Source organism: Pithys albifrons, chromosome 11 (genome assembly GCF_047495875.1).
Source record: "Pithys albifrons albifrons isolate INPA30051 chromosome 11, PitAlb_v1, whole genome shotgun sequence".
NCBI classification, from domain to species: domain Eukaryota; kingdom Metazoa; phylum Chordata; class Aves; order Passeriformes; family Thamnophilidae; genus Pithys; species Pithys albifrons.
In genome coordinates this window covers 7604126-7624786 of record NC_092468.1, presented here as the reverse complement: position 1 = coordinate 7624786, position 20661 = coordinate 7604126, and the positions used below count along the sequence as shown (strand labels likewise).

General features: G+C 38.3%; 1 protein-coding gene across 1 annotated transcript in view; it reads left to right on the top strand.

Annotated features, from left to right (window-relative positions):
* SPSB4 (splA/ryanodine receptor domain and SOCS box containing 4) overlaps positions 1-20661 on the top strand; it is a 163439-nt gene that overhangs the window by 17789 nt on the left and 124989 nt on the right. The window contains exon 4 of the mRNA XM_071566264.1: positions 20562-20654. The gene's annotated coding sequence lies outside the window, so the exon portion shown is untranslated. The remainder of the gene's footprint in view (positions 1-20561; positions 20655-20661) is intronic.

The following is a 20661-nucleotide window of genomic DNA, read 5'->3' as shown; positions in this document are numbered from 1 at the left end:
GCTAGAAAGTGAGACATCAGGGCTGAAGATATTGAAGAAATGCTTTGGGATGTGCACAATTACTCTTTGGCTGTCCTGCATTGCTCTAGAGCCGTTTGCTCATCCCCCTCAGAGTAAGAGGGCTGTGTTGGTGCTCATTGACTGTGCCAATAGTTGGACAAAAAAAAAAGAAAAAAAATAAAAAAAAGTAATGATAGCAAGAGAAGTATTGAACTGTTGGGAAGTAGGAATGATACTTTGGGAATCACTGTTGGCTCTGGACAAAGCTGTCTTGTGACTTCTCTTGTAGGAGAAACTGGCATGCTGGGAAAACTACAAAACATTACATTGCGAATAATGATGCATCAGTGTCAAGCTGTACAGAGGTTAAAATGTGGACAAATGATAACAAAAGCCTCCAAAACACATCAAACCTGAAAATATTTCCTGTGTAGTTTAGATATCCTCTCTTCATCTCTTCCCCTGCCATACCTCAGGTAATGGTAAAACTTAAATAATAGACCAAGATTTGTCAATGTTGCTGGAAAAAACAATCTGTCAGTATGAGAAAGAAGGACTTCTTTTTTTAGATACTGAATGTTCCTTGCTACACAACTTTCTTGCAGAGCTGTGGTGGGCAGATGAAGGGAAGTTCTCAACTCTGCTCCTTGCCTGTGCATGCAGAAGCTCTGGCTATCGTGGTCATTACACTCCCCAGCTGCCTTTTCCAACACAGCTGATCTTGTTGGAGAGACGAAGCCTATGCACTGTGCTGACGATGAAGTTCCACATAAAAATAGTTCATGGCTGCCATTACACAGGCACAATTAAACAGAACAAAGAGCTACTATTGTCATACTGGCAAAATGGTTCTGCAAAGAGCTGGCATTGGTTGGTTTAGAAATTAATTTTAGGTGGATTTATTCTCTACTATTGAAACTAATTTTACATAATGAGCTACAATCCCTAAATGAAAGTCTTGGTTCTGCTGGCCTCAGAACAGAATGATGCTTTCAGAAGCTGGTTCAGCATTTTGGTAGTTCTGGATTGCCTATAGACATTTCTGTTTCTGGTTGATGTCCATCCACTTGAGTTAGGAGCTTAGGTAATGTGAAAGTACATGCCTACATTTTAGGGCAAAGGTGTGTCTGGTTTGCTGGAGTTGGCAGACCTGCTCTCCTGTGCTCACCTGCTGCTGCAGCACCAGCCAGTGTGGGCAGGGAGGGGGCAACTGTTGCTTGGACTGCGCTGAGCTCCGAGTGAACTGCCACAACCTGGGTGATAAACCAACACCCTGCTAAGTTTATCTGGATCAGCAAGCCCAGGGCCTGCATTTCAAACACTTTTAACCATCTGGAATCTTAGGTTTTCTAATGGAGAAAGTACAATTGCTGAGGCTGCTATTGTTTCTACAGGTACTCTGCTGTCGGAGCAACACAGCTTGATGGTCTTCTGTGTGCAAGAAAATTCATTGCCTCAGCCCCTATAAACTTGCAGGACATGTGGCATTTAAAAATGTCAGTAAGTTAAGTGGGATCTGTAAACATTTCTAGGCAGATTTTTGTTCCTTGGCTAAGTATATACTTACTGTTTGACCATTTTGAATGGAAACATCCGTGTGGTTTTATTACATCATGACTTGATTAATTACAGCAAGTTGAACAGTAAATTACAGTTCCAAGATACCTAAACACTGAAGAGCTTTAAGGAGAGAGAATTCTGAATACTGACAGAATTAACTGTGCCATTCTCTGATTGAGATTGCTGTGGTGCAGATGTTAACACTGCCACTGCTGATTAAAACAAATTGTAAATAACACTTGTAGAAAATTCTGTGAAAGCCACAGTTGCTTTAAGTGGTTATTTTCATGGTCATATGTATCCTTTTTAGAGGACACTTAAAGTTTCTATAGCTAACTTCAAAAAATGGAAGTAGAATAGATTGTTGCTTAATCAGTACCTCATTTTGTCCAAAAGCAAAAACCTTCAAGGGATGTAAGATGGAAATGCTGATTCTTCCACAGCACTTTTTTTCTTAAACTAGAATTTTTTATAAAGATGAAAAATACTAAGGATCTTAAGCACAGTAAAATTGTGGAGAGTCCAAGATCTTTTTACTTGCCTCTGAGGCACAAGTATAACTATAAAGGGTCTGATCTCTTGGCAGTGTCTGGTCTGTCATGCCCACAACAGGTACAGGGACCTGTTTACATGAGGCTGAACACATGTTTTTTAAAACTGAACCCATCCTTGCCTTGCTGAACCTTAGCAACACCTTCAAGCAACTCAACCCTGCTCTGTAAATTTGTGCTGCTCTCTTTGTTAGGAGATTCTGGGCTGTACCTCAGCTGCTGCTTTCATGAGAAGTGAATATGCAAATGTGGGGTTTGTCTCACTGATGGGTGCCAAGTGTTATATGAGAAGCATTTCAGAAAAGTAATAACTGTAAACTGGCATTTGTTTGAAGAGAATGAGGATTTGTGTAGTCCAAAAATGCTGCATTTATTGCTGATTAAGTAAATCTGCATTATCAGATAATTAATGATGCTGTGCTGCTCCCCATACCGAGTATAATTCGATAATAATAATTAGGTAGGAAGTTAATTTGTGCTGTTTCAATGGCAGCACAATAAAATGAGGCAGTAAGTTTAATGTGTGAAACCAGTAAACTGTCAGGTGTTAAATTAAACAGCATAACTCTCCTGCTGATGGGAACTGTAACTTTCTGGTGGTGTATATAAAACAGTACAACGTGGTGTAGTTTTTCCATATATTCCAATTCCGGTATAATTCCAGCAGCTATGGCCTTGGGAAACATTGGAGTTGGAGATCAGTGCTGTTCACCTCTGTGGTGCCTCCAGTGCAGAGTTCAAGGCACAGCAGATAAATAGCAAAATTGGATCATGCCAGTATGGAAAGACTGGGCTGTTAAGGAGCTTGTTAATGTGTCACAGTCACGTAATGGGACAAGGTTTTCTATCAGTGACAAACTGGCTTATTTTCTGTAGTAACAGTAGTTTGTTTAAAAGCTGTGCTTTAACAGCAAGACAATTTTCAGTCACGCATATTATATATATAGTTTTGATTTTTTTGTCTGCTTTGATTCGTCTGTTTCCAATAGACAAATCAGTTTTAAGTTTATTAGTGATAACAGCTAATGCTTTAAATGCTTTCCCTCCATAAATAGCAACGTTGCAACTATATAAATAACTGCACTGCTTTGATGCAGAGCTGTGGTTGTCTCATAATTAATTCATTTTCCAATAAGCAATCCAGTTTTAGAAAACAAGCTTTACTTTCCTGTATTTCTTCAAAGGAACTTAATTTCACAGTAATTCAATTATGTAACCACACTTAATTCATTGTTAATGTTAGTAGAGTAAATATTTCTAAAATAATTGGATAACTCTAAGTGTTGCTAATGATTTTGACTATCTTACCTTCAAAATTTCTCAATTAGTCAGTGCTTCAAATGAGCACGACAAAAATATTTTCATGCTTTCAGTTTTTGTTTTAGGGGCTTTTTTTCTATTAATTTTTGTTCTCTTTTCTTAGGCATTAGATCTAGAAAGTGTCTGCTATGCCTAGGTGTAGTTTGCCTGTCTACTCTATACCCTTTTAACCTAGTTTTGAAGAGTTTTAAAACATTCATGGTGTAACATTACAAAAGATGCATGTGGGGCTTTATTTCTTCATGTATTAATGGCTGCTAGTGGAACAAATTGCAGCATGTCAGTTGAGGCATTTGCCTCTTTGTTTAGCTTCAAAGCTTAACCTCTAAGTTTTAACTTATATTTCAGGAAGGCCTGTTTATGGTGACTTTTATTTATGCAGGGCAGGTATAGAGCAATGTGTGACCTGGGAAACGGCCTCAGCCTCTCATTAAACCCAGTTCCCGAGGTGAGGTATTTCCATAAAACTTTCAGTGCTAGGCTGAAATTCCTGACAGAGGAGGTTGCTTGCATCTTATCAATCAAATAAACATGCTATGCAATAGATACATAAGGCAGACTTAAAATCCTGCCTCACTGCCTGATTTCCTACCAGAGCACCAACAGGGAGGGGTTGGCTGGCACTGGATGTCACTGGCAGAGCTGTGATGGCAGTGCCAAACAGACACACTGCCAGGAGAAAGGGACTGCAGGTACCAGGAGCTCCTTGTTGTGCATTGGCCCACAGCAGGACTGACTTGTCCGGGGCTGATACTGGCGGGATCTCTAACCCCGAGGCTTACAAACCCCAGAGTAAATTGCATTTAATTGTTCAGTTTCCAGTTATTTCCTCCCACATACCCCTGTCTGTGTTAAATGCTCTTAAATGGAGCCTCTGCCTTAGGTGAGGCAGCTCAATGATGTCTAAAGCCAAAGAGGCAGCAAAGCTTTTTTTTTTTTTTTTTGGGTAGAAAAAACCCTGTAAGATTTAGTAAGTCCTGTTTACCAAAGGTGATGGATGTGCCTCATTTGTCTGACTGCATGTTGCTGCAGCATGGGGCAAGCCTTTGCCGGGAGGAAGGATTTTGTCTTCTCCTGAGGATGGGAACAAATTCACTTTCTTCTGTGATGGAGAGCTAATTGCCACCCACAGATGGGAGAGCAAATTGAAGCAAAGGCAATGAATAAAGCTTGGTTGTATTTTGTTTTTTGTTTTTGTTTTTTTTTTTAATATAGTTTCCCCTTCCCATCCTCTCAAGCCCCCAAAAACACAAGTACTTGACTCAGAGCAGTTAAAACAGTTGTTTGATGGACAAAAGGTTCTGATTGCAGAAGCTTTTCTTCATTCTCATCACCCTTTACAGTTGCGTTACTGAGTATTTTTTTGTCTTGACTGAAAGTTTTATTTAGTTATTTCAAGGGAATGGTTTTTTACCAGGTCAGAGATAAGGGGGGGGGAAAAATCAATTATTTTCATTCTTAGAAGGTAGCTGCTTAGAAAGAAATCAATAGCAGTGTCTGTGAATGAACTGTTGGCCAACTGGCAGTATAATAATAACCTATTTTTGGAGAAGACAGGAAAAAAAAATGCAAAATAGAAATAAATTACATTGAAGTTTAGGTTTAGGATAAAGAGAATTGTTTTCAGACCTGGTCTACTTGGCCTGATTTTTTCTTTTTTTCCCCCCTATAACCTGTCATAAAAATCTTAATCTTTACTATAACCAGCTACTTGTCATTTTGATTTGTATGGATTTTGATGGATTCTTAAAAATCTCTTTGAAATTAAGCTTTTTTTTCCATATTGGAAATACCACTAAATTACCCAAATCTGATTAGTGTTAGTGCTTAGTATTAGTCTTAGGAGAAAACATTATATTAACTGCGTTTAGTCAAACTCTCTAGCATTTTTTCTAGGCAAAATATCAATTTAAAAGTCAACAAACAAGACTCTAAGATTCATCATTCATGCAATGATGAGATTTAAATCAAGGAAAGATGAATTCTTGGGGATATCTTTCCCTTTTCCTCTAGGAAATTGGAGCTGATTTTGACTTTTCTGTTCATATACAACTGACATAATGTTTTAATTCCCCCTGCACTCCACATGCATTGCCTGCACCAACTGACTTGGGAAAACCCAAGAATGATCAGAGAACTGGAGTCTCTTTTAACTCAGCTGAGCAGTATTTAAAAATAGATGGAACCAGCATAGCTTGTATTGGTTATAGTTTTTCTGAAAACAAATGTCTTCTACTGTATATTGTCTGTCTAATAATTATACTCCAGTTTAGAGGGGTTTACGCAGTCAATACTATCAAATACTGTATTTCCAGAAGACCAGAGGTAAAATTCTTGTCCTGTTAGTTATGTAGATCCTGTGGCTTCAGGAGGGTTAGAATTCAAAGCCTCCCAGTTGAATGAACACATTTCCTTCAGGAAACGGGTGGAAGATGAGACATCATGATTTCTGTGGGATGAACTCTGGACAGATGTTTGCAAATCCTCTTCATCTGGCTTATTACCAGAAGAAAGGCCTCTGCTATACTGCCAGCTGGCAGTTCAGTAGGTTCTTTTGACTCTATCTGTCTCTTTTGAGTCAAGCTCAAGTCACAAATGTACATTCTATACTATGGCTCTGGGTGGGCAATGTCAAGAGAAAATGTCATTACAAACCTTGGGCTTGCAGTGGTGGTTCTATTTGCCAGGCTTCAGAACTACAAACTGTAGTTGCATGTTGTCATGCAGGATAAAATTAGGATCTTGATTTCTTATTTCTCCTATAAATATACAACACATATAATTTTTTCTCTGTTCTATTTCTGTCAATCAGAAAGATGCATTTTATAAAAACAAAGTTTGAAATGAACCTCAAGTAGCTGAATGATTAATTCTAGCAGGTTTGTTGTATATTATATGGAATTTGGAAATTGAGGATAATTATTCACCATCTTTTCAGAAGAGGAGACAATTTAACATGGAAGAAAAACTCAACATAAAAATCTTTTGTTCATGTTTTAAAAAAATTTTATGCATTGGTAATAGATTTACCTTGGTAAGATATGACATAAAGGCAGTTCTCAGTTTCATCTCTGAAATGTTTATAAACCAAAAAGTGAAAAAGTTTCCATGCAGTATCAAAAGAGATGTTTAACATAGGGGTTTACTTTACCTGGTTAGAATAAGCTCTGGACTCCAATCCCTTTCTTGCTGAGAATCAGCCTGTGGCCAAACTGAAATACTGATGAGGTTGTAGTTCAGGCCCATGCTATGTGGCTCTAATGGTTTATTACTCTGAGAAGTTAATGTTTGCTCTGAGAGAATAATTGGTGTGTGGTGAATAAAAGTGATGTCTCACTGCAGAAATCAGTGCTGGAGAAATGAGAGTTCATGCAGAGAGATTAATTTTTGGGAAGAACTTTCTTTAGCATTGACTTCTTCATCTGCAGCCTGTTAGATCCATGTCCACGTTTCAATAATTAAATCTCTCTGTTTAGTCTTTTAAATCCAATTTGGGCTGTTTTTCAAAGAACATGGCTCCTTTGGCTGACATCTGGGTGTTTAGTTTATCTGAGCTCTGAGCTGGTCATGTAAATTGAGTGTCTCTGGTTTAGATCTGCTTTTTAATGGGTAAACACATCCTTGCAAATGGGCTACAGATTCGTGGCTTGAGTGCTGAGCTGGGATGATTTCTTGATGTCGGTTGGTTTTATTGTGGGTTTTGTCTTTTATGGTGGTAAGGAGGAAAATTGGGGAAAGCAATGAAGGGCAAACAGTTAAAAAGTAGTACTGGGATGTGAAATGTGTATCCTAAGGTGTTAATAGCTATAGTGTGGATCTGCAGTATGTAAGCCAGTAAGTGCATTTCGGCTACCTACACGAAGTAATTGCATACTGTTTGTGATAGATAGTTCAGCTTCTTCCAGTGTTTCCATTATTAACTTCTGTTTTCATGGAATTGTACTACAGGCTGAGTCTGTATCTGGGTAATTTTATTAAAACATGTTTCAGCAAGCTCTTTGGCTGTACAAGCATGGAAAGAATATTAAATTAAAATTCTGAACCAAGGGAACCTAATGTTCTGATTTGAGATGTTAGACTATGTCACCACTAATACATTGTATAATTTCTGGTTTGCCATTTATTGCATGTACAATCAATTTGTCAGCACTAGTAGCTTCAAAATCAAGTGTTTTAACCACTGCAATGTTAGCTGGAAAATCACAATAAGATCTTAAATAATGAGTTGGCTCTTTATTGCCTTCCCTTCCACTTTGAAGGGGAATTTGACAATAAAGAGTAGCTTATGAGACCCAGCACTGCTGCATCAGCTTCATCTCTTTTAGCTGGAGTGTTTGAGGGGTGTCTTAGCCATGACTGTCAGCAACACATTGCTCAGATGATCTTCAACCACGATTCCGGCATGAGTGTGGAAATTTTGGTATGGGTATCACAGTGTTTACAAGGTTGTTTAGGCTATCAGATATAGAAGTAAACTAACCAGACACTTGACTTAATTAATAGTTTTTCCAAGATGATAGCTGGGTACAGATATCCTGTTTTTGTGTCTGAGCATAGGTACCATCCCAGGATATGATGGGTTGTGGGGAGGGAGGCAGGGCAATCTGAGAAAATCCTGGCAGGATCAGTGGAGAGGTTTCGGCCTTTTACATCTTCATCCGTGTTTGTCTGTGATATAATCTGTAATGACGAATCTGAATTATTTCATAATCCTCATCAGCACAGTAACTGTGAACTGCTTAGAATGCCTCCTAAAGGCTTTTTTTCATTCTCTAAAAGAGCGTAAAATCTGGGAATTTGGCTTTGATTTCAGTGTAATGAATTTGAATGAAGTTGCCAATGCAGAGCAAGAGGACTGCAGAGCTGCTGGTCTTTGTGAGTGCAGAGACCCTGGGGAGATGAAATGGGTGAGCTTCAGAGAGCTGATCTTCTGCATCAGCTCGTGGTGAAGGATGTTTGATAACTTATTTTTGGGGGTCTCAATTGTTTGCTGCTTTCTTTTCTTTTAAAAGAATTCTTTAAGAGGGCTCCCTAGTGATCTCTCACTGTACCAGTGCACAGTTTAGCAGTATTTTACTTTTTCCAGATTCAGACTTAGTGAATTAAGCCTTCCTGTTTTCTAAGCAAAAGAAACTTAAAATTTGTATTTTTTTTTCCTAATCTCAAGACTTCCTAGTTAAAAACAAAAAACAGTAAGGCATGGAAATGTCAGAATTTCACTGCTTCTGGCTTCCCCCCACCTCCCACTCCACATCGAAATATGAATTATATTTCAATTCAGGTTCATTAACTGATAAGAAAGATAAAGAATTATGTTGTGCATTTTCCAGTCTTAAGCAGTATTTAGTGTATTTTTAGTTCAGTTATTAAAGTTGACATGAATTTACATTATTCCTTTGCCAGGGTGTGCTTGGCAAACATTTTTTTGACCTATTTTTTAAATATCAGTGTAATATGTATGTTGTCTTGCATATGCCTCCAAAAATTACAGCCACACACTGTAATTGTAAACATAGATTCAGACAATCAAATGATGAGGGTTTGATGGATTTTCTAGTTTATATTAGTTTTTCCTACCAACTTCATGTAACTAATTTAAAAACTCCAAAACTATTTCTTTTCTCTCTCAAATGGAAAATATAAAGGAAAGGTATTTTGGGAGTAGAATAGAGTTCAGTAGATCTATTGTCACATGAAAGATAGCTGGAACTCTGGAATAGTCTAGTAAACTGAAAGGGTTTGCTTATATTATGTAATTATGAAATTACCCATGTTATATTCAATCTGTTGTCATCTGAGCTTCAAAATCAACACTTGAATTTGAAGAAATGGTTTCTTTATGAATATTTATAGTTATACTTTAGATAACTATGGAGTTTCAGGTTGTCTCCATGTTCAGTGGGAAGCTTGCATTTTCAGCTTTTCCTCATAGTCCAAAGGGCCTGGGATTGTGGGATATACAATGTGGAGGCTGCTTCCTGCACCTGTAGGAGGCTTGGGAAAGTCAGTGGGAGAAAGCTGGGGCTGCCCAGAGAACAGCAATTGTAAAACATCCTGCAAACAGAGGTGCTGGATGCAGAAAGAAGGCAGATGAAATATTGTATTCCGACACCTGAAGTTTCCTGACGTGTTTCACAAGCACAACATAAAATTACAAAAAGTCTGCTTATTAAACTCTAGGAGAATTTTATTGCTTATAGAACTCCAGCCTGAATGTCACAGCTGTGACTAATTACAACCAGGAGTAATTATAGCATGGAAGATTAATGTAATTGTACATTTTGGTGCATACAGGATAATGGGGACACAGGATGCTTACAGGGTGATGGAAGTTTAATGTAGTGCACACATTCTTGGCTGATTAATAATTTTATGCCTTCATGTAATACTTTACATGTCTATACCATTGTCCATGCCTTTACCTCATAAGTCTTTAAAATATCTAGGAAAAGAAACTGGCTTAACATCCCAGTCTGCCACTATCTTTGGATGTTTCCTATATATGTTAGTAAAGATTCTTTGATCAGTAACTCCTTTCTCTTTTTTCTTCATTGTGTATCTCACCCTGGTTCAGTTTTGTGGTTTTTTCTATGAAGTTTTCCAAAGCAGTAGATCCTAAGAGATATTAACTGTTACAGGATGATGCTATGTTTCCATTTTTCACTTTTTTAACACTTTGCTCTTGAGTTTTAGCAGGGATTTCGTGTTTTGATTTTTTTTTTTCCACCATGTGGCTTTTTGAAATTACTTTAATTTCATTAGCAATTCCATGCTGCTTCTAGATCTAGAGTTATGAAACTCTTGTCTGCAGACTGCTGGTACCTGCCAGGCTGTGGTAAATGGTCTGCAAGGACAAACAATCCAGAGGGCCTTTTGATGTGCAGTTTGATGAGAGGGCATCATCATTTGGGAAGAACCAGAGCTGCCAGAGGGAAACACATGGCAACACTTTTCTTGTGATTGAAGCCAAAGTATTTTTACTTTATGATCTAAGAATACTTGTGCAGTCAGTCGCTCAGATCTGGTGGTGTTTGGTAACTCATTATGGAGTAGTAAACAGGTCACCTGCTTACCATTGCACCTCTTTTGTAACGTGTTTTCTTGTATCTATCTCTGTGGTAGACCTAGTAAATCACTTCTTGAAACTTTGCCAGTACTCTTGGCATGGAGGTAACAGCACACGTCCTTTGATGCCCAGATTTGGCAGTCTCTTGCAGGTGTTTCACTCTCCTATCTTCTTTTCAGAAGATGGAATTCATTATGCATGATAGACTTCACTTTTTTTTCCTCTCTCTTCAGTGCCAGTCTGTCTTGCAGTCAAATGAGCACAAATGACCGTTTTTATGTAACCATTTTTATTTTCTTTCTTACTCTTTTGTTTGTTTGGGTTTTTTTAATCTCTATGATGGGGTGAACCTCTCACACCTTATAGGAAAAGGATTTGGAGAACTTTTTCCTCCATGAGGAAAATGGTATACCCCAGCTGTGCTTCCCAGGCTTGTTAATGGATATGTTTTATTGTGTTCTGTTCCAGTGCCAGAAAATTTTGTCAGGCAATCCATAGTGATTGATTCTATGGAAACAAAACACCATTTCCTTCTGTTTTCAATCTCAAGTCACATTGTAGCTCTCACACCAGAGGCACTAAGCAGCCAGTTAGGTTTTTTTCCCAGCAATTTCAGAATTCTTGCACTCTACAAACAGCTGTACAAAATTAAGTGAAAAACAACTTTCAGTTTTGGTCTTCATGCCTAAAAGACATGACTCAGAGACTGACAGAAATGGCCTATCATCCCTCTGGATTTCATATGGAACTAAAAAAGCCATGTGCCAGACCATGGATTTTCTGTAACTACCTGAGTTTCTTATTGCCTTTCTTGATGTAAGGTTGTCCAATGCTGCATGGAATTGATGTAAAGTACTCCAATGCTGCATGGAATCAATTTTTTTGTGATTTCAGCTGCTGGTCACCAGTAGCAGAATTTGTGTTGAAGAATTTGATGCATCATTTACAGTGTGCTTTCTTATTTTCCTTGTAGATGAACCTTTATGCTTTATACTTTCAGATCAGAAAATCCCAGAGAACATGAATGTTCTTATGCGTCTGCAAACTGTGTAGAAAGCCACAGTGTACTGTCACTAGTGGACTTCACTGGCACTGTCCAAGCTTGCTCGGCCGTGGCAGATGAACCTCAGGACTTAAACGGTGGGGCCAGTTCTGCGCACGCTGAGCCTCACCTAAAATCCACTGCACAGGCTGGAAGGGCACACCCACGTGGGGACAGCCCTGCCCAAATCTTCATTCACGAAGCCGAGCCACACTGTCACTAGTTGAAGCTGATACAGAAATATTTGCAATGGCAATACATTGCTCTTATTCACACATGCCAAGTGTGTTCTGCTAAGTACCAAAATGACAAATTCAAGTGATGGCTCCAGGGCCAGCACAGTATCTGTTAGGCAGCTTCCTCCTCAGTAAGCTTTGCTGTGAATTCATTATAACCAGTGGTGGAGTACCACCCTGTGGGAGTTGGAATGCAGGATATGGCTCAGTCAGTAAAATGTATCTTAAAAATACGTAAGTAAAGAAAAATCTCATTCCATAGATATGAAATGTGAACACATCACAGCATGCAAGCAAGAAAAAATCTACAATAATATATTTTATATCTCCACCTTAAAAAAATCTACAAAGAAGCAGTGATAATCATAGTACATTGTTTCTAGAGCAGTTTTAATTCTATGGGAATATCAGCCATGCTATTTGTAGTGCACCACATATTCTGCTGTCTTTTGTGAAGACTTTAAGCCTTTAATATTTCTCTGCTTTTTGGTGAAGTTCCCTGTTGATTCATCTTCAAATTCTCATGAATGAAAAGGGAAAAATGTCCTCCATCAAAATGTTTTTCATTTGTTAACCATGCTGTCCTAATATAACACAAAAGTAATTCTGCATTATGTAAAATGAACCAGTGCTACATTTCCTTCATGGAATACTGGAGCATTTTGATGCTCTTAGGAGTTTGATCCTTGGGATTTTGTACCTGGTATATTTTTCCCAAGGCACTCTGGCTATGCAGAGCCAGCCAACATCCTTTCACAGAGCATGGTTCCATTGAAGACCTTCTCACTGGGTCTGGATCTCTGGCTGGGTGCAGAGAGCTGACCTTTGGGTGAACTTCTTGTAATTGTCTTTTTCTATTTGTTCATGATTTGAGATTTTGTAGAGGATTTGTATGGCAGCAGAAGGAGAGATGAACAATAATGTATGTCCTCATTAAGGCTTCAGTATTTCTTTTTCATTGGACTTCTCTTTGAATGGGAAGAACTAAGCCTTCATTCAACACTTAATAACATCAGAATTGTCTTGCTTATAAGCAAATGTCTACTGTACTTCTTAATTTGCTCTTAGTGAAAGGATTACACAGAGGCATTATTTGGAGTTTAGCACAGTAGTTAGTAAGCATATGTTTGGTTGGGGTGTTCTATTTTCCCTGCCATGGCTTTTCCCCCTTTCCAGGCTGACAGAAAATTGCGTGACTATACATTGTCCAAACACCCTGGGAATAGCCAGGGATATTTTTGTCACTTTTCAGTCCGGTACATTCCCACACCTCTTGTTTCCCATCGATAACCCACTGTTTTGTCATTACCTTTCAAGTCCCTTAAGTCAATTAACATCAAAGTGTTTTAGAATATTATGTGGAGTTTCTGGCACTTCTACCTTTTTTTTCCTCACTTCTGGAGACAGTATATTTTGCTGACTTCTAAGGTGGGTTTTAATTCAACGCCCTTTTGTTTTCCTTTCCCCTTGTTTGTTCTCACTATCCCATCCTCTTTTATCCTATAGCAGATTGTGTTGGGTTTATCTTTGATCTTATATTGATGATCTTCCATTGATCTTGCTTTTTTATATAAGCATAAATAAATTTCAGCACATCATTAATGAGTGGTGGCATTTGTTTGCTGTAAAATGATTGTTTAGATAATATTGCAAAATTACTGAAACTTTTATTAAGCTGTCTTTTTCTATCATCCTACACTTTTAAAAATGAAATTGCAGACACTGGGGAAGTTTGAATTCAATGCTGATGTGACATGTTCCTATGCATTTAACAAATTGCAGCAGCTTTTCTTTTTCTGGCTGTGATCCAAACTCTCGAGTCTCCATTCCTGTTTCTTTGATCATTGAAACATCCACTCACTTTGGGTGGATTTAAGGAAAGGCTATTAGGAAATAAATGGCAAAATAATGGTTCATGTAATGAAAAGTATATGAAATGTAGTCTAAACTCAGTAGTTAACTTCTTACTGGTGCTCTTTGTTTCTAGATCAACATCATTCCAACAGGTTTGTTGGGTTTTTTTGAAAATGTAACACTGCTTTGCTTTGGGATGGATTGTCTCTTTTCCATTGCAAAAGAAGCACACTTATTTTTAGTGGTTTTGTCATTGGTAACTTAAGAAATTAATGAAATATCCCTATCCTTGTGTGTACTTACTGTGTTGTATGCCATTATAATTTATCACATCTAGATCACCTCTAGGATTGTGCTAATGTTTCCATGTAACTTCTTACATGATCAGAACAGCATGACAATTCATAAAAATATTTTTTATGAAGCTTAATTTCTCTGTAGACAAATAAGTACTGTTCAAAACAGACCCAGGTTGTTGGGGTTTTTTTTCAGTTCAAACATTCCATTTGCCTGTACAGCAATGCCCTGATCTCAAGCCACACCCCATGTTTTTATACAAAGTTTCTTCTCTAGGTCTTCCTTGAGTTATTTTGCATTTGCAAACCTTATGATGCCTACCCTAACTTTTATCTCAATGTCAAATAGGACTGTTCTAATAAGATTCACTGACGGAGTGAAAAGGAACCAGCAAATCCATCAGCTTGCGAAAATGAGGGTTAAAAAGCCTGGAAATGTTAGCATTTAAATTAGAAATTGTTGATCTCCTGCCAGCCTTCTACCTTCAGTGCTCAATTCGAATGAACTGGTAGGATATCGAATTAGGCAAGTTAACCTCTGGTGCTTTTAGGGGGAAGCTGATTTGTCTCCCTGGGTTCCCTGCTGACTCTGGGGAAAGAAGCTGGCAGGTTGAGCTGGGAAGTGCATATTTTTAGTGGACAGCACACTCAGATCTATTTTTCTTCCAACTCTGCTGCAAAGTGATGAATAAGTTTTAAAAATTGATTTTAAAGTACTCAATTCTTCATGCCATGTGTATCCTACTGTTAAAAGAATTGGAGCACCTTTAAGCATTTATAGGCAGGATATGCAGAAGACTCTGCATTTAAGCTACCTCCTTCTTCCTCCAGCAGAATGAACAATTCAAGATAATGAGCTTGGTAGTTTTTGTCCCAAAATCACTCTACTTGTTTTATATCAAGAATCAATGGGCCAAATTTCAATGATTCCTTTCCTTTTCATTCCTCAGTGAAATGTACTGCTTTGTCTTACAGGGTTCTGTAAGATTTGGGAACCACTGCAGGGTTGGCAAAGTCAAACAAAATTGTTTTATTTTAATTATAATTACTTCTGTCTGGTAGCAATTAGGAAACCAGAGAGGCTAGACCAGTTGCTAAGTAGCACTGAGGCTACATTGATTGAGAACTTTGGATTTTCCTAGACTTTAATATCAATTTTCCCAAAGAAATCTATCAGCAAGAAGTCTTTAAGGAGAAAGGTAAACTAATGTTGAAAACTTAAACTCTGACTGGAATTCAGTAGCGCTACCGGTGTGACCTTTCAGTCTTAAGAAAAAATAATCTGCTATCTTTTGTTTAATAGTGAAACTGTAGAGTATATAACCTTGCAGTAGTGTTTTAGTAGTCCCTATAAAGATCATTAACAGGGAAATGCAAGAAGAATTGCATGATGTAGTTGATCTTCGTTTAGTATGAGAATAAATGAGAGGGATGGCTCCATTTTATTATTCCTCAGCTGAGCTCCAGGAAGTTGCTGCTCAGGATTCTAAAAGGGCAAAGCTGCTGCTTCTTGGTGATGTGTCATAGCTCGTTTTGTTCTGTTCTTTTCCTTTGGCCATCTAATTATGGTTTGCCTGAGAAGGGAACTGGATGATCCATGATGAGTGCTGTGCCTTTGGCAGATGGGCATTGCTGTCACACTCCTGGGCTTTCGTTTGCATGTTTCTTACTTCTCTGTATTTGCAGGGGAGGATTCTTAGAATATGTGAAAGTTTCTATTATTTCTTGCATAGTAAACCATTTAAAAACTATACTTCAGACTTTTACCATTTAGCCAACATGTATCTGGTTTTTTTTTTACAGAAGGTTAAGCCACTGCTGTGCAGACTGGGGCTGTACTCCCACCCTGTTTTTAACTGGCACCACATCCCAATAACTTGCTTCTCAGCTGTGGATGCCTCAGCCTGGTTATTAGAAAGAGGATGGTGCACTCTCAGCTGTGTGGAAAATTCCTGATGCATACTCATGTTATGAATTTCTCTGAGTAGTATCAAGAGCAGCCTCTACCTCTTCCGAGTGTGTCTCTCCAGTGCTGCCAATGTGCTTGTGCTGCAGCCTCCCCCAGTGTTAGTGCCCTCTGGGGCTGACCTCAAGCATTCTGATGTCAGCTTGATGCTGTCCTGCACACCACCAGAACTTGCATTTACCTCTCTCTCTGTAGCTTTTTTTTTTAATGCATAAAAAGCTGACTGTTTGTAGCCAGTGCTACTATAGAAACCCACTGTATATTGTCTAGGATAGGATGACTTTGCCATGGAAATGTGTTGAACCAAGTGTAAGAAGTGACAAAACTTGCTGATGTGGCTGAAGGAGAATGTTAGTTGAGGAAAGACAGGGATTACTACATGATTGATTGATGATACTCAGACCATACTAGACCTTGCTAAGTTACTTATGAAATATAACCCAGATGTATACTCATGTGTAATAATAATTTCCTTAATGTAATGTTATGAAAAGGACTTCATCCAAGGAGACACAATGTTGTTAATTAGCACTGTTTCCCACTCAACAAAAGACAAACCATGTTTAAGTGACTGAAGAAGAGTTTACTTAAACATATCAATAAATGGCTTCAAGAACTAGATGAGCAGATGTGAATGTAAGTGTAATTGTCTTTAAAATAAAAAGCAAAAATCTCCCAGATTGGAATGAAATAGTCAAAACTTCACTTAAATATTTTGACAACACATTCATATGAATGACAAAATGTGAAGATCAACTTGCAATCTTGACTGAATGTGGAATATTTCTGAGAGAGGTGAGCAGAGGAAGGGAAGAGAGCAGGCAGCAAGGACATCCATAGTCAGTCCAAAATGAAATTTGATGTGGCAGGTTTCTACCTCAGGGCTGCCAAAATTCCCAGCACAATGAGCATTTTTTTCTCTCCAACCCATAGTTGTTAGAGTGAATCTGAGCCTTTCACCACAAAACCTTTCTCTGAACTGAACTAATACACACTGCTGCTTGTCTTTAGGGTGGAAATGGTGCCCAACAGGAGAGGAGGAAAGGATTAAATGAACCTTGACTTTAGTTCTCAGTGCTGGAACTCAGTTTAAAAGAAAGTAAACATCTTAAAGTTTTGGTGCAATTATGGACTTAAAATTAGTTTATTTTAGGAGTGGTTTTATTCTTATCTTGAATTTAGTGGTGAGGAGTTCTCTTATTTGTAACCATTCCCTTTTGTTACCCTTTTCACCTCTTGTTTCTGTTAAGCCTTATAAATTCATAATCTGCTGTGCCTTTACGTCTGTGTAAACACAAATGGTGTTTCTGATGTTTTTAACACCCTGAAGGAATTTGTAAACTCTGACCCAGTGGTTGTTACTAATGGTTCTGACTGGCCACGGTTTGTTTTGGGCTGGCTGTCCTTTGAGTGCCTGGGTACAGTAGCACTGATGTAGGAGGCTCACACACCAGTTTTAGTTGTAGGATTTAAGAAATAATTGATTTAAACATGAATTTTCTTTGATGTTAGCAATAAAATGGGTTGGCAAGCATAGTGCTTCTGTGCTTGTGACTATTAATAGCACAAATTTTCTTTTTAAGCCTTTGATAAAGACTTGAACCATTTGAGAAGTCTGCTTTCTTGTGTTCCAGCCACTAGCAATGAAATGGCTTTAATATTTAACTAACTGTTTTTATTAGACTCTGGTAGGCTTTAATAGGTGTTCCTGGAGTGCTGTTGACTTGTTCTTTATTGGTTAGCTGAGAGAAAAAGCTTTTATTCTTTTCCAGCAGGACCCTGTGGGTGTCATTTAGCTGTCTAGGGCAAGATGCTGAGTCAAACTCAGCAATAGGAGGCAAGAATAAATCAGAATTTGAGGGAAATGTAGCAGGGTAGGTCTCAGCTGCACTCTCAGTTTGTTAGGTTTCACCTTTTACACATTCAAAATGTAATCATCAGATTCTATTTCCTACTGATTATCTCCAATATATGTTTATTCACACAAAGTCATTTCTGTTGGTGCTTTGAGCTGGACTTTTACATGAAAGATGGTTCAGGTAAGTGCTGTTCTTGCCCTACCTCAAAGACAGCTTTGCCACTTTCAAACAAGCATTTAGAAAAAATAATAAACAATGATAACATTTGTGCCATAAGACATTAGGTCTTATGTGAAAGTAGGATTTGAAGTGAGACTTCCTGTCCTACAACCCTAACGCTGCTAAGCATCATTTTAGCAGGAGTGGATGTAAAGCATTATCATATTCGACTGGAAAACCAAAACAGAAATGTCATTTCCACTAGTGTATGTTGAATCCTTTACAATTTTGTTGATAGGATTGGGAAAGACTAAGAAACTCCTGGCTTGTTTAAAAACCATGACAACAAAAAAGCAGCAATATTTTTTGCTAGTTGGGGTGTTAAGCTTCTATGTTATGTTTGGGCTGATCATTTGAATTTAGGAAAGAATTCATACTTAGGATTTCTCCCAAGCTGTAGAATTCCTACTTGCTAGATAAATATTGCATTCCAATAAGGAATGTTAAAGCATTACTTGTTCCCAGCATTACAAGCTCTGACCAAAGAGATGCTGTGCAGTTGGGACTTCGCCTAAAGCTTTGCCTTAGGGAAGGGAAGTTGTGCCAAGGCTCAAGAAGTAAAGCCAGAGCAACCAGCAGGGCTGCTCAGTGCAGAATGGGATTTTGGAGGTGTGTAGACTTGCTGGAGCCTTCTGCTGATGTGATATCAAATCCTGGGGCAATTGCTAATAATGTAAATCATTTGCATTATCAAACCTTTTCGGCAAGACTGTTCAGAAGAACTGGGTGTATCTGATGGGAGGGCTTTTCACATCGAAAACAACTTAGATAAGGGACTACTTGCAGAAACTCCATTTTTCAGAAGTGTTGGTACCAAATGAATTGTTTGCACCATAGACATGCAATCTCAAGGAAGCTGTCTGCACAAATATGTAAGCTTGATGCATTATTCCATGATCCAGGGAAAAAATAATGCCATTTCAGACTTTAAACTTTAGAACTGAATTTTTTTCCCTCCAACTTGTAGAATAACTTTTAGTTTTGCAATTTGGCTCTAAATGTCTAATAGAATAATATTATTGTTCAGTGAGGATAACTTACATGTCTTTAAAACATTTTTCTGGAAAAAAAAGCTGTAAAATACTTTTACAGCTAAAAGACTACTTCCAACTGATTTTCCTGAAAATACTAAAGGACAAGTGTCATCTCATACTTAATACCTGGCAGAGGAAATACCACCTGAAAAAAGGCTTTTTTATAGAAAGTGTTAAGCATGTGTATCTAGGTTATAATAAAGTAATGACAACATTTGCTGTCAAATTCAGATTCTAGGCTACTAAACAGTTCAGAACTGAAATGTGAATGTGTGTTTTTCCGAGTTTTCAATTTATTTTTCTGTTATTGCTTTCAGCAACTCCTGTTGTCAACTGGGCACTCAGGATATTTTTCCTTCTGCACAGAAGTGTTGATGGGTTGGGAACACCCCTTTAGGGTTAATTTTCTGAAGTGATGTTTTGAAGTGATGTTATTTTTGTAAGTCACTAGTCAGAGCAAAGCAGACAGACTAACAAAATGTGAAATATTGGGGCTGCTGGGGATGGGTTGAAGACTACATATAATTAAATTGAAACAACAGGATGAATGATGTCAAACTCAAAATAGAACTCACGTAATTTACAGTCCAATTTGATGCACTTAATCTTTCTTACTTGAGCAGGTCTAGGATGTTGAACAACAGGCATTCAGGGCTTAGTATTTTAAATATTACTAAAAAGAGGAGCTAAGTAACAGAATTCGTTGTTTAGTAACAGAATTCATTGTTTAATAACAGAATTTGTTATTTAATATGAAGGATAAATTTTGATATAGAAGCTGAATAATGTGAAGCTCAACTTCCTAAACATAAGAAGGAATATATATTTGTATATTTATTTATTTGTGGTGGGGAAGTCTAAAGACATGGGTGAAAATATATTGCCCCTTTAGTAAGCATGTCTTTAGGATGAGATCAGGGAAGCTGAACCTGATTTCCAATTATTTTCCCCCAAACACTTCTAATCTCCAAACTGCAAGCCCCAGTGGTATGGTGGGGTGTGTTCTATAGCAAAGCATCGGTGTGTGGCTCCCCTGGGCCTCCCCTGGCTGCTTTGTCAGCAGGGACTGCCTGCCCTGTACCAAAGGGAGCTCCGTGTACAGGGAGCCACAGAGAACACAGTGCTGGGATCCAGTTACTCCCTATCAGTCAAACACGAGAGGAGATGAAGAGTACTGGTTGTTTATCTCATTCACACATGAGAACAGCTCTGTTCTTTCAATCCTTCTTCTGTGCTCATGGAGGTGCACTCTTGGGTCCTAGAGTGGGGTGGGGGGGGCATTTTAGTGCTGGACAGCCACATAAGTTGAGGCTCCGTAGCGGAGCCTCAGGTGAGCTGCAGACCCTCCATGACTGCAGGACTGACGAGAGAAAAGTCTTCCCAGCACTGGAGTTGCAACGCCTGAGAAGAACTTAATACCTTTTCTCTCAGAACTCACCTCACTTTCACATCACTAATTAATTTATTAGAATGTGCCACATGCTTGGATAAGTGACATTTGTAACAAACAGGGGACGTTTTATAATGGCCCCTTTTTTTTTTTTCAATTTCCTTCCAGATGCCTTCCAGACACCTGATGATCATCTTTCCTGATACTGAAATTAGGCAAAATTTGAAGGCAAAAAGCAGTTTCTTCTGCCCTGAGTAAAAGGTAGGCT